Here is a 14,196-nt window from a genome sequence, read left to right as displayed (position 1 = left end):
CTGTGTTCACACTGTACAACAACAGAACAAAAGCACGGTGCTTGCTCTAAAGACCCCCTGCAATCTAAACGATGCAGAATGAACCAGTTTCTAGCGCATCTGTAAGATATATTCTACTTATAGTTTTCTAGGAGAACCAAAAACCATAGCATGGTAGTATAAATATTTACAATACTCCTTAGGGAGTTTGTTGAGCACTCAAATTCTATTTCAACTGTGACCAAGCCAAAATTTGCCTATATAAACTAGCCACAAACTCTAGTCCAGAGGAAGTGGAATAGAGCATACCTTAATACAGTTTTTGGTATCTATCTCAATAGGAATGAGACAGAAAATAAAAATAAATAGACAAGGCTTCAAGTGGCCACTTCACATGAAGGACATTACCACACTCACTGAAACTACACTCAGAACTATTGCTTTGCAATGTCAGAGTTGGTTGATGGATAACAGTGCAAATAACTGAGACGGATTAAGACAAGATACTATAGCAGTTTTATATTGGAACAGGGTATAATAAATATTCATAAAGGTAGCATAGTGTATTACCAATTTAGCCTTCCACCTGTGGGGACCTATATAGCTCCAAAGGTTACTTGGATAAAAGCTGAAAATGGGGTCTCCCTATTACCCAATTATGCAGATTGCAAAACTACTACTGTTTAGCACACAGTTAACCATCCATTAGTCCTCCTGATGGCAGAACTGGAATAATAGAAGCACTGACTGAACTTGGCAAGGAAATCTGAATGCCTACCTAGATTATTCTTGTTTCTTTGAAATCAAGTTTGTACCCAGGTACTCAAGAAAACAAAGAGAACTCAACAAATGCTTTTAAGTCAAGTCACATACATTAAAGTGTCACACTCCATGTGGATGCTTCTCATTTAGGTGTAACATGACATTAACGCTCTGTAAGTATTTTGGAATAAGCCATAGCAAACTAAGCAACTCTATTTTTAAATGGCTTAAACATGCAGCAGGAGTTTAATATGCTTTAACTTATGTGCTAGACTTAGCAACTTCTGTTGCTTCAACTTTACTTATTAATGTAAACATGGTCTAACTACTCACTTTTGGGGCACCAAAACTATCTGGAGAAAAGCAAAAGTCATTTGATATAATATGTTTGATGAAACCAGTATTCAAAAGAGATAATTAGCCTCAAGTTTTTTTTTTCCTTTTCCTTTTGCTTCTGGGCTGTAAAAAAATGAATAAGATATTTGAACATAAGAGTCTGAAAATCCTTAAAATAGAAGAAAATCAGGGGATGGCTGTAACTTTATCCTTAATCCACTTTGTTTTGTCAGCAGATTGCAGGCATCTCCAAACTGAGCATGTAACATTACACAAAATGTGTACTGTACTACCTTGAGGCATTACAAACTGAGTTAAAGATAAAGGGCTTGAGCCTTAGCTAGTATAAGGTTAGGAGAGCTACACTCATTTCAACAGACCTGTGCCGATTTATGCCAGCTGAAAAGCTAACACAAAGGGTCAAATTTACGTTTCCAGTTACACCCACGCAACAGCATTGATTTCAAGAGCTACATGCAAATAATAAACAGAATTCTGCTCAAAGCTTTGAGCTTAACTCCATATTTCTTTGTTTTGTGGTCTAAATCAGTCCCTTAATGGCATGCTAATGTAGATTTTTGTGGTTTAATTATAGATGTGTCAATCGCAAAATGCTTACTCTATGCTTCAATCCAATTAAAAAAAGGCATCATTAATTCTTTTCATTGCTTTCAATGTGAACTTTAGTTGGGTCAGGTCAAATAAGTAACAGAGTGTTATGCTTTGAATATTTCATCAACAAAAAATAAATATGAATTGATCTTTAAATAAAAAAGCTAAACGTTATCATGGATACAAAATGCCACCTTTTATATGAAGATATTTTGTCATGATTTTGGCAGGTCTTCACAATGTGTGGAGGAGTTGAATTACAAAATTATACAGTTCAGCAACAACACAGAGATACTGTACTCTACCACTGTTGTCCAAATAAGCTGCTCTTGAGAAATTACATTGGTCATATACTATTAAACATTTTCTCAGAAACTTACTGATTATACTGTATTTCTAGATAAAGCAACGTAGCATGGAACCACAATGATTTTTCCTTTTGTTCTATAGAGTAGGGTCCAAATCCTTAAACAATGAGAATCCTGTCATTGAAATCCTCTCTTTGAAATCAGTAGAGCTAGGGACCTCAGCAACTGGGCCTAGGATCTTAAAGAGAAAAATTGTGCTGAACTTGCTTAAGTCCACAAAGCTCTGAAAGTTCTTGAAGAATGATTTACTGCCATAATGAACTTGGAAACAATTGCAAATACAGTATGTTTAAAATTTTCTTCTCTGAGTCCACTAAACTCAGCCATTTTGCTGAAAATGTCACAGCTTGTATATAGGGACCGATCAGCACGAGAACCCTGTAATGAGACTTATGTACTGGGGTGTCCATCCTGTTTTAATATAGGATTTAAAAAAACCTGAAAGATAAATTTACTATTTAAGCAATATATGGACCATATATCCAGTAATTGGCATGAAATATTTTACACTAAGGTCCCATACTGTATGTGTCTTCAGTAGATTATTTCAGGTAACATTACTACTTAGATTATGGAATATAAATGCACATTTTAAATAAATAGATTTTCTGCATAAAATTCATTCTATATTTGCCAGACATATGTTCCTCATATCAGAGTTTTCACATTGTTGTGAAAAGAAAAAAGGGTCCAGATTCCCTTAAGCACTTCTGGTTTAATGACAAATACAAGACACAGGACAGTAGCATGGACTTGGTCAAAATGATCACTTTCCAAAGAATTGCTGTTTCTATATATTAATATCTAAAATGCCACCATGTAAGTATTTTTAACTGCAGACTGGAAGATCTAATCAGTCAGTTTCAGAGTTCAGACAGCTAAAACTCCCACTGACTTCAAAAGGAAGCAAACACATACAGAGTTTACTTTTAATAAGCATTTTTACTTAATTTCAAAAGAGTAAGATTTTTATATCTTCAGTAGAACCATGATCTGAAATCTCAGGGGTGATTAAAGGGCCATGCCAAAGCTGAAAGGTTTCAAATATCAAACTATACTATTATGTCAGGGCCTGCAAGATCAATTAGTGCTCTTCAATGACAGGAAAGGTTACAGTTGGACTCGCATTTATATAATACCTAAAACTAAAGACAATAAACACCCACACTGAATCTGCTTTAAATATTGCATTGTAAAGTTTACTTACAAACCTCTGAAACCATAATCTAAATATTAAGTATTCTCTCTAAATCACATGATATTCTGCTTTTCTGTTGCAAAATTTTTGAAAGCTTTATAGAAACCATTTGTTTCCTTAGTCATAATAAACATGAACTCCAAGATGGCTAGAAATCACAGAGTTCACTGAAGTACACAATAAAACCTCAGGTATCATTATATGTCATTTCAGAATCTGTGATGCTCCTACTAAATCTGGTTTACTGGTTGACTTTTACAAAGCTTTAAAAACACTTGGCAAACTTGACAACTATTTGTAAATTGCTCAGTTTGTCTGGGTTTATATTCTTTTTGCAAATTGTAACTATATGATTATAAATAAGTGAACTTAGCTCTGCATTCCAAACTGAAAAATAAATCAAACTGACATACAAGAAAAATAAAATACAGATATTAAATATAGTTGTGGTCACAGGTTTAGAGAAAAAAAATGTTTCATGTGTTCTGTAATAGTAAGTGTTCCACCAGCATTTATGTCAATAAGCAACTGAATACACGTGGTAAAAAATAACCACTGGAAGTACAGGTATGTTAGAAATTCATTTGATACTTCTTGGTATCACTTTTGTTCAAGCAGTACCTGTTGTAACAAAATACCTGATTGTGGTATAATTAATTTAAGATTCTTTAGGTGATAGTAGTTTAGAAGAGATCAAGGAATTTTTTTTGGCTGGGGGAACCACCCTCAAAGTGCAGAGAGCAAAGAGCTTTAAGTTGTAAGTGTATTATATTTAACACAAGCAAAAGCACGGCCATTTCTGTTCAATGACATTTCAAAATATCTTTTTTTTTAAAGCACACTTCTCTATTTATTTCTTCAAGGAGTGATTTGAAATATTTACTACCAGACAGTACCTAATTTTAGGTTTTAAGTGCTTTAACAGCTCTGTGAAATATGATCAGCAGCTCTAATATAGAAGTATGCTGAATAAACTCTCCTTATAAAAAAGGAGACCTGTTTTACCCAGAGTTCATAAAGTCGTCTTTCTCAAAACAGAAAAAGATAATATAAATAATTAATATTTGCTTAACATATATATGTTTTAGGAAGAGGTTTTTTAATCCTAGGTCACGTTTTATAAAAGCAGAGGAAGGGAGTTTAAATGTTATCACTTGAAAACTGGAATGAGCACTGTCAAATATACCAACACATCGATAGTACATACTTTTGTCTCTTATCTACCAAATTATTTATTATAATATGAGATAAAACTACAATATACAAGAGTTGAACTCAGTTTCAACAGTAGCATTCAAAGTTTTTATCATAAGCTAAAAACATGCAGTAGCGGCTGCACACAGCACATTTTCACTGGGAAACATATAGGTAACAAAGACCTTCAGTGAGAAGAGGAACCTGATCTAAAATTTTGTCCACTTCACAGTCAGTTATATCAGAATAGCTTTCCAATGCAAAATGCATTCCAAGAAAGCAATATATAAAAGTCCTGATGGTATAAATTACAATTGAAGATTCACCAGTAGGATTCAAGATAACCAAAATATATTTAACATTATTTTCAATAACTATGCACATATCATGTGAACAAAGTTATGTAAGTACAAAATGATTGGACGCTTTTGTCTTATATTTTCCCCTCAGAATGTCGCAACTGATTCAAAACAATTTACTAGCATGAATACCAGAAATTTGTAAAGAAAACAGGGAACTGTGTGTTGTTCGTTTCAGATTCAACCCAGATAACAAAATGTTAAAACGTACAAAAAGAAGTAGATGAGGAATTCATTCATTTGTATTTCCACTTCAATTAAATTTGTATGATTTATGTTGTAGGAATACAAAGTTATCTATTATAGGAGTATATTGTTGGAAAAAAAGGGAAGTCTACAATAGTTTTAGGAATGTAGTGGCTATAAAAAAAAAAATTTAATGATTTGTATTTGGAAAATGAAATTATGATACATCCCAGCACTTCAATGCTTAAAAACAAAAAGTACGTATTACCTACTGAATGATAACAAAACACTGAACTTGGCAGGGGGAGGGGAGGGAGTTGAGGAAAACTTATTTACAACTGTAGATGGTGATATATTTCACCCAGTAAATTTCATTATTAAACCCACTTCTCTATTGCTTTATGTTAAATATACTTCTAATTAGTTTGTTTAGCATCCTTTCTTCTCCTGTTGTAAATGTGTGAATCAAAGCTTCAGTAAAAGTCTGTTACTATAGTTATGTTTCTTGTTATTTTTATGCGAAACGAGTTCATGTTTGACCTCCAATTATCACAAATGCATTACAAGGGTTTCTTTCTTTCTTTGAAATATTTCTTTCTCTGAACTATTCCCAAATAACTGTACATCAGAAGTTACTAGATAAAAAAGGTGGTGCTTTACTATAGAGTTTGCTCCTAGGATAATGGGAAAGCAACCAGGTAAGTACTTGGCTTTTACTAGCAGTTTCATAAACGTAAATGAAACTTTAGATGCCAATTCCTGATTGGCAGGGACTGGACCTCAGGAATCCTTGCTCCTGGTTGTTAAAACCGCTCAAAACTGACTATTGCCTAAATCCCTTCCCTGCAGGACACCAACAGAGACACACACAGTGGGGCTACAAACAAACTATCGCCTCCCATTAACAAGAAAATGTCAAAAGCCCTTTGGGTCTCACTGCCATCCTCCTCAGTCAGTGTCTTCTCTCTGGATTTAAGGGGTGTGGCAAAGCAGCCAAAAAATAAAATAGGGAGAGAAAGAAAATGGTTAACAAGTAAGACCCCTTTGAGTGAAATCTAGCCCGCAGTTTTCTCCTTAGCCATCAGATTTTAGAAATGTCTGTAATGACAGCCAGAGAGGCAAATTAATGGGCAACAGCCCATTGGGTTTGAACACAGAGAATCCTGTTACCTCCTCGTGGATCAAGTACAAACACACACACACACACACACACACACACAGTCAAGTACAAACACACACAGTCTCCTACATGCACAAAATGAAGTACAAATACACACAGCCTTCTACACACACACACACACACGCAAACTCACAATCAAGTACACAGCCTCCTACACACACAGTCAAGTACAAACACACAGCCTCCTGCACACAAACACAGTCAAGTCCAAACACACAATCTCCTACACACACACACAAAGACAGTCAAGTCCAAACACACACCTCCTACGCACACACACATACAAACACAGTCAAGTCCAAACACGCACAGAAACACACAGTCAAGTACAAACACACACAATCTCTTACACACACACACACACAAACAAACACAGTCAAGTACGCACACACTTCCACGTGGAAGCCCTTTCAAACCAAAACACAAGGCCCAGGCAGCACCCAAGCCAGGGGAAAGGGATGGTTGGACTTCTCTCCCGCAGCAGGTTAGGGCTGTTAGCCCTCTTCAGTGGAGAGAAAGGGAAAGAGGGGGAGGGAAGGAGGTGGACAACCTGAACTCACACCACTTTGTCTGTCTGCATTTACACCAGAAGGAAAACAACCGCAAAAAACAAACCACCAAACAAACAAAACAAAACAAAAAGGGAGGAGGGGAGAGAGTCCCTTAGCGAACAGAAATGAAAAGAAACTAAAACAAGAGGCAGCGCCTACCCCCTGCACACTCCTGCCCCAGCAGTGCAAGGAGCCCGCGGGAGTGCGGGGGTGTCTCTGGCTGTCATTAGAGGCTGACACGAGCCGCTCGGTCTCACGGCTGCAGCCGGGAAGCGGCTGCCGCGCACACGAAACGCAGCGGGGAAAGCGCGTGTTAATGACCCTGCCGGAGCCGGGGAGGGAGAGTGGGGCTGAGATGGGCACGTCAGTGGTGCCGCTGCCTGCGTCCATCCTGCCCCGTCTCCTGGGGCACAGGCTGCAGGGCACGGGGCACGGGGCACGGGGCGCGCGCACAAAAGAAAAAGAAAAACATCTCATGTCTCCCAAGCCCTAGCGAGCCAGGGCGGCATGTACGTGTGTGTGCCTCAGTGTGTGTGCGTGCCTGAGTGTGTCTGCATCTGTATAAGTGTGTGTCTGAGTGTGTCTGTATATGCGTATCTCAGTGCGTGTGCGCGCCTGAGTGTCTGTATCTGTATGTGTGTGTGTCTGAGTGTGACTATCTGTATAAGTGTGTGTCTGCGTGAGTCTGTGTATGTGTGTGTGTGTCTGTATGTGTGTGCGTATGTGTGTGGCTCAGTGTGTGGGAGTGATTGTGCGTATGTGTATATGTGTCTGTGTGTGCCTGAGTCTGTGTGTATGTTGTCCGTATGTGTCTATGTGTGTCTGTGTGCGCGTCTGTGTATGGCTGTGTGTAGGAGCATTTGTGCATGTATGTATATGTGTGTATATGTGTATGTCTGAGTGTGCGTATGTGCATATATGTGCATGTGTCTCCTTGCGTGTATATGTGCATATAAGCATGTGTGTAGGTGTTTCCGTGTCTGAGCGTGTGTACGTGTACATGTCTCTGTGTGTGTATGTGTGCCTATGCGTGTATGGTATATGTGTGTATAAGTATGTGTGTGTGTCTGAGTGTGTGTATGCGTGTGTAAGTATTTGGGTCTCAGTATGTGTGTATGGGTGTCAGCGTGGGTATGTATCTGCACGTGTTTGTGTGTATATGTGTGCATATGTCTGAATGTGTACGTGTGTGGGTACGCGCGGTCTGGGAGGAGGCTGTTTTCGTGTCGTGCCCTTCTCAGCACTGAGCCCCCCCCGCACCCCGCACACGCCGCGGGCCCGCTCCCTCCGCCCGGGAGGCCCCGGGCAGAGCAGGCTGCCCCGCAAACTCCTCCAGGGTCTCCCAGAGCCCCCGGCTGCCGGGCCGGGCAGCAAGGACCCGCCGGGGCCGGCTAGCAGCGGGGCGCGCAGCTCCGTCGGGGCTGGGGGTGCACGAATGGCATGGGGCGCTGCAGGAGCGCGTGTGTCTGCCCCCTGGCACTGCACCGCAGCGGCAGCGGGTCCCCGGCGTGTCCCGATCACCTGCGGGGAGGCTCTGGCCGGCCTGGCCGCATGGGGCCAGGGGCAGGCCCTCCTGTCCCGTCCCGTCCCGTCCCGCTGCAGCTGGGGGCGCGCGTGTGTGCACGGGAGTGGGAAGCAGGACGCGGGGGGGAAGGCCGGAGGTTTGGCAGCAGCAGCTCCCCTCGGCCACCGCTTCGCCGCCCCCTGGACGGGACATAGCGTGCACTAACACCGGCTCCGGTGCGCACAGATGCCCCATACACACACACACACATATGCACACTCATGCATATATACACATATATACACACACACTTATCCACATATATACACACATACACACACGCAAATACAAATGCACACTATACACATGCACCCACATACACACACGCGTACGCATACACCCCTCCATACATACATCTACACCCCCCCCCACACACACACACAAATCCCTGCACGCCCCCCCCTCCCCGCCAGGCCGGGCTGGCTGGGCCCGGGGACGCGCGGGCAGACTCACCTCGGGCGCGGGGCCCCGGCGCTGCGCGGCTCCCGCCGTGTCCCCTCCTGCTCCGCCGGGAGGTTCCCCTTTTGCCCGGTTCCCGCGGCGCGCACAGGACATCCCCTCCACCCCCCCCCTCCCTTTTGCTCCACACACTAATAAAAGGCGGCGGAGTTGCGAGACAGGAGAGGAGGAGGAGGACTGCGTGTGTATGTGTGTGGAGGGGGGGGGCGGTGTTGCAGAGCAGGGGGAGGCGGGCGGCCAGGGGAGAAGCCCAGCGCTCCTCCCGCACTTGTGTCCGTGCAACCGGTGTCCCTCTGCCCTGCCTGGCGCACACGCTGCGCCCGCAGTGGCGCGCGCCGTCCCCCCGCCAAAAGCCAAAGGGGGGGGGCGGGGGGCGCTGCGCGATGCAACCCCGCCCCAGGCGCCGCTGTGCACTTGTGCGGGGACTTGTTGCAAGCGCCGGGGGGTTGCGGTCGTGTTTACGCGGCGTCCCCACGTGGAGCAGCCTGTGCGCACGGGGGTCGCCCCAGCCCCGCTGCAGCCTCCTCGGCGGCCCACTCCTTCCCTGCGCCCCGTGTGACCGCGGCGCTGCGTCCGCAGGACAGGGGCGCGTGTCCCGCCGCCGGCCCGGGCTCCAGCCTCGCCTCAGAGCCCTTGTGCCAGGGGCACGAGAGGGACCTGAGGGGCGGACTTTCCCCCTTCCCGTTCATCAGCCAAATCCTTACCCCCCCCCCCCCCCCGCACCTCTGCTCAGGCTGCCCAGCACCTCATCCCCTAGAGACATAGGGTCACACGGAGAAATTCTGCAAGCTTTGCATTCTCCTTTCCAGAAAGAAGGGCACCTGAGCCCAAAAGCTTGCAAATAAAGATTTTTTTTTTTTGCAACTGTCTACTTGGTCTAATAAAAAATATCACCTCTATCACTTAGGCATTCACTGAGGGGCTCCCCTCCCCTCTCCCCACCTCTGGGCATGGGCAGACTTGTGTTAAGTGGCAACTCGCAGTCCCCAGAGCCAGAGTCTCCACTCACCAGCCTGTCAACACTGCCGGCAGCATCTGTGCGCGGTTGCTGATGGCTTCTGGCCACCACCAATGCTGATGGCAGCATCTGCAGGTGGTCACCGACCACTGATTGGCACTCACAACCTGCCCCCCTGCCACCAACACCGCCACAGCCGCCTGTGGGAGCTCCCCACTTGCTGCCGCTACACTGCCACTATGGCTGCTGCCTGCAGGTGGTCACTGTGCCCCCCCCCCCCCCCCCCCCCCCCCCCCCCCAGCCTCAGGGGGCATGCGTCATTCATGACCAGAGCTGGGGGACACAGAGTCAAAGCACTGCCCACCTTTCAAACCCCCCTGAGTGGGTGGGATGGGGCTCTGTGCATAGATAGCCTGGCAGGGTGCAAGAGAAGAAGGGGCACCTTAAGCTTTTATCAGCTCCCTTTTACCTTTGTGCAGGACGGGTCCCTCCCTGGCCCAACCTGATGGAATAGGAGCCAGAATGCAAGAACAGAATCAGGTGCTCATGTTCTACTCAGTTCTCCTTCCTCCCTCTCATTTAACCTACTTTGTATTTTCAGAGAAGGCTAAAGGGAGTGAAGAGACTAAGGAAATCCTGCTCAGCAATACTTGCTACTACACTCTTTTGTAAGACGGCCTCCTTGCCAGCAGGCCAGTGTGGATGGGAACAGGGCCCTTTCCCAGTCTGTTTTGGGCTAAAATGTCCCTAAACCATATGTGCTGGAAATTAAAGACCACTCCTGGTCCTTGCATGGAAGGGAGGGAGAGTACAAGGCTCCTTCTGTCATCTCCCTTTACCCTCCAGCTCTTACAATCATGAGTTTTGCAAAATTGTGTGTTTGTCTTAGAGCTCCAGCTCCTGAAATAACGCCATTTGTGGGAAATCTCAGTTTTCATGTTTTATTTTATTTTATTTTTTTAGAAAGTGCCTATCGTGCATGGTCGTACAAAAAAACCCTGGGAACACGAAACTTAAAATCTCACAACAGAGGATGAGAAAAAAACCACAGCATGAGTTCTTAAAATCTACTAATTTTTAAGTGACTTATGATTTCAGAGGGCCTAACTTTCAGTTTTTGAGTCCTTGGCACTAGTAATAATCCCGTGGCCCTTGTGTGTCCATGCTGCTTTAAGAAACAAAGCTGACCAATCACTTTTAATAATATTGCAGTTCTTTGTGTATCACTAGATGCATCTACATGGAGACATTTACTGCAGGGTTGACTAAGTACCTCTTCATTAAACTTCTCAGTGTCTACATACGCAGGGAAGTTAGGCTGAAGTCAAATAATAAACTCTGCCACAGGTTAGTACTTGTAAATACAAGTACTATCCTATTACAGAGCATTGTACTCTGCCGCAACACACTTGTAGATGCTGACAGGGCTGACTGGGGCATGAGGATACTGCACTGAAGCACTCTTGTACCCCAGCCTGCCCCGCTTCAGCACGTTGAGCCAGGTCGGAGCAGCCCCAGGTTGGCAGGCTGACCCCCAGACTCCTTTCCAACCAGGGCTGCTCCGACCCAACTCAATGTGCTGTGCTCCCAGGCATATGTGTAAATGTGGCACCCAGGAGCAATAAACTCTGATGCTACTTCCGGAAGTTTATTCATTTGAGTTAATTGCACATGTAGACGTGCATAGTAAGATCAATTTACGGCTGAAGCTTAATAATTTAAATTAAAATTGATGCAATTTGATGGGGGACTGATGGAGTAAGCAGTTTTACTTTAAATGGTGTCAGTGGAAGCAGTGCAGATAGGATGTAGGAAGGAGCAAGCTTTCATAAACGGTAATCTTTCAATTCTTATGACGCTGACCTACATTTTTTAACATTTGGACCACTTATTTTGATGCTCAAAGGCTGAGAAGGAAACATTGGGCTTCTATTTTTAAAGTTGTGATCACCCTCATATTAGAAAGATCTCCATTTAAATGCAATCAGTTGCATACGCACTACTCAATCCAAAGGCTAAGTAGTAACTCTCCCCTAAATCCTCATGAAAACAAGACTATAAAAACTCTACATTTGCTCTCTTGGGAGAGCTGCTACTCAGAGAGAGAGAGAAGCAGCCTTGGAATACTCTTTGACCTACAAAAGTCCAGTGAAAAAAACATTTCAACTAAAAAAGCTTCCAAAAGTCCACTATCACATCGTCATGGCTTAGAAAAAAGCCAGAAAAAAAAAATCAAGTGAATTTTGAAACTGAAAGTTCAGAGGGTAATTGACAAGGGGGACAAATTTCAGATTAGCAGAAAATAATTGAAATTGATATCCAGGATGGAATTCATGACAACAGCGCCCACCTTTCTAATAGACTCCTTCTGTAGGAAAATGTACTGATGACTCACTTATTTCAATGAGATTTTTGTGAACAGAAGTACATTCCTATACTTCCTATACTCTTGAACACTATATGAAGGGTTTCTGAAGTCTGGTTTCCTTCCAATTTACTTCACTGGAGAAAATTCCCTCTTACAGTGAACAATCACCGACTAACAGGGATTGTTTTAATAGACCCACCACTTTAAAGCAAGGTTTTAACCAGATGTTGTACCTTCTATTAAAAATATAAGTTACAAGTGATTTAAAAGAAATGTACATGTTCTTTGTTCGATGCAATATGGTTGGGTCTTTTCCCCCATATATTCCAAACTCAGAAGAGGGAAAGAAACGCATCAGTATTATATTATTCTGATTTGTCTACTATTTAGACATATCCCCCATTAAGGCCTGATCCCACCATTGTAGGATCACAGGAAAGTAGGACTGGGAGGGACCTCAGAAGGTCTTCTAATCCAGCCCCCTCCTTAAGACAGGATCGTCCTTCATAGATTTCATAGACATTAGGGCTGGAAAGGGACCTTGGAAGATCATCGAGTCCAGTCCCCTGCCCAAGGGGCAGGAAGTCATCTGGGGTTATAGGATCCCAGCAAGATAAGCATCCAAATTTCTCTTGAAGGTGTTCAATGTAAGTGTTTGAACCACCTCTGGTGGCAAGCTATTCCAGACCTTGGGCGCTCGGACAGTGAAGGAGTTCTTCCTTATGTCCAGCCTGAAACGGTCTTGCAGGAGTTTATAACCTTTCGACCTTGTCATCCCTTGGGGTGGTCTGGTGAACAATCGTTCCCCCAGATCCTGGTGAACACCCCTGATAAACTTATAGGTGGCCAACAGATCGCCCCTGAGCCTGCGCTTTTCCAGGCTAAAGAGTCCCATAGCTCTCAGCCTGTCGTTGTAAGGTCTGTTTTCCTGATCTCTGATCATGCACGTGGCTTTCCTCTGAACTCTCTCAAGCTTCTTCACATCCTTTTTGAATTGTGGAGCCCAAAACTGGACACAGTACTCCAGGTGTGGCCTCGCCAAGGCCAAGTACAATGGGAGAATGAGGTCCCGGGATTTGCTTAAGAAGCATCTATGGATGCAAGCCAACATTTTGCTCACTTTACTAGCCGCAGCATCACATTGAAGGCTCATGTTCATCTTGTGGTCAATCATGACCCCCAAGTCCCTTTCATCTGTAGTGCTAACTAGCATAGCACTGCCGAGCCTATTAGGATGCTGCAGGTTTTTCCTCCCAAGGTGGAGAACCTTGCATTTTTTGGTGTTAAGCACCATCAGGTTCTTGTCCGTCCATTTCCTGAGCCTGTCAAGGTCAGCCTGGATCACCCTCCTGTCATCAGGTGTGGATGCTTTACCCCAGAGTTTGGTATCGTCAGCAAACTTGGCCAGTTTGCTTCTGACTCCAATGTCCACATCATTAATGAAGATGTTGAACAATATAGGTCCAAGGACAGAGCCTTGGGGGACCCCACTGGTCACAGGGCACCATGACGATTGACTTCCATCAACCACCACCCTCTGGGTCTGACCACGGAGCCAATTCCCCAGCCAGAGGATTGTGGTGGACCCGAGGCCGCAGTTCACCAGTTTTGCCAAGAGGTGATCATAGGATACCAGATCGAAGGCTTTTTTGAAATCAAGATATATGATATCAATCTCCTCTCCCTGGTCCAGGTCATAGGTTACCTGGCCATAAAAGGAAATAAGATAGGTCAAGCAAGACCTACCTGCAACAAACCCGTGCTGGATATCCCTTAGGATGTTGCCATCGGCCAGTCTGTTAAGAATGGCCTCTTTAATAATCTTTTCTAAGACCTTCCCTGGGACGGAGGTCAAGCTGATGGGCCCGTAGTTAGCTGGGTCCACTTTCCTCCCTTTCTTGAAGATAGGCACTGCATTGGCCTTCTTCCATCTTCAGGCACTACACCAGAGTGCCAGGAGTTCTCAAAGATCGGTGCCAGGGACTGGGCTATGATGCCAGCCAGCTCCTTGAGTACCCTGGGGTGTAGATTGTCAGGGCCAGCTGACTTGAAGGTGTCCAGCTTCTCAAGGTGTTCCTTCATGAGGTCAACATTGATGAAGGGCAGGGAATCCCCCTCACTC

At 44.3% G+C, this 14,196-nt stretch overlaps 1 protein-coding gene across 13 annotated transcripts in view; it reads right to left on the bottom strand.

Annotated features, from left to right (window-relative positions):
* Window positions 1-9,082, bottom strand: part of EYA4 (EYA transcriptional coactivator and phosphatase 4) — a 250,965-nt gene extending 241,883 nt beyond the window's left edge. For 5 of the 13 annotated variants that reach the window (XM_019479617.2, XM_059713226.1, XM_059713237.1 and 2 more), the window contains exon 1: window positions 8,743-9,079. The gene's annotated coding sequence lies outside the window, so the exon portion shown is untranslated. Of the gene's footprint in view, window positions 1-8,742 lie in introns of all 13 variants that reach the window. The other 8 variants (XM_019479618.2, XM_019479620.2, XM_059713238.1 and 5 more) reach the window with 4 other exon arrangements.
* Window positions 9,083-14,196: the final 5,114 nt, after the last annotated feature.

The sequence above is a fragment of the Alligator mississippiensis genome, chromosome 1 (genome assembly GCF_030867095.1).
Source record: "Alligator mississippiensis isolate rAllMis1 chromosome 1, rAllMis1, whole genome shotgun sequence".
Classification (NCBI taxonomy): Eukaryota; Metazoa; Chordata; order Crocodylia; family Alligatoridae; genus Alligator; species Alligator mississippiensis.
This window is presented reverse-complemented; position numbering and strand designations above follow the sequence as displayed.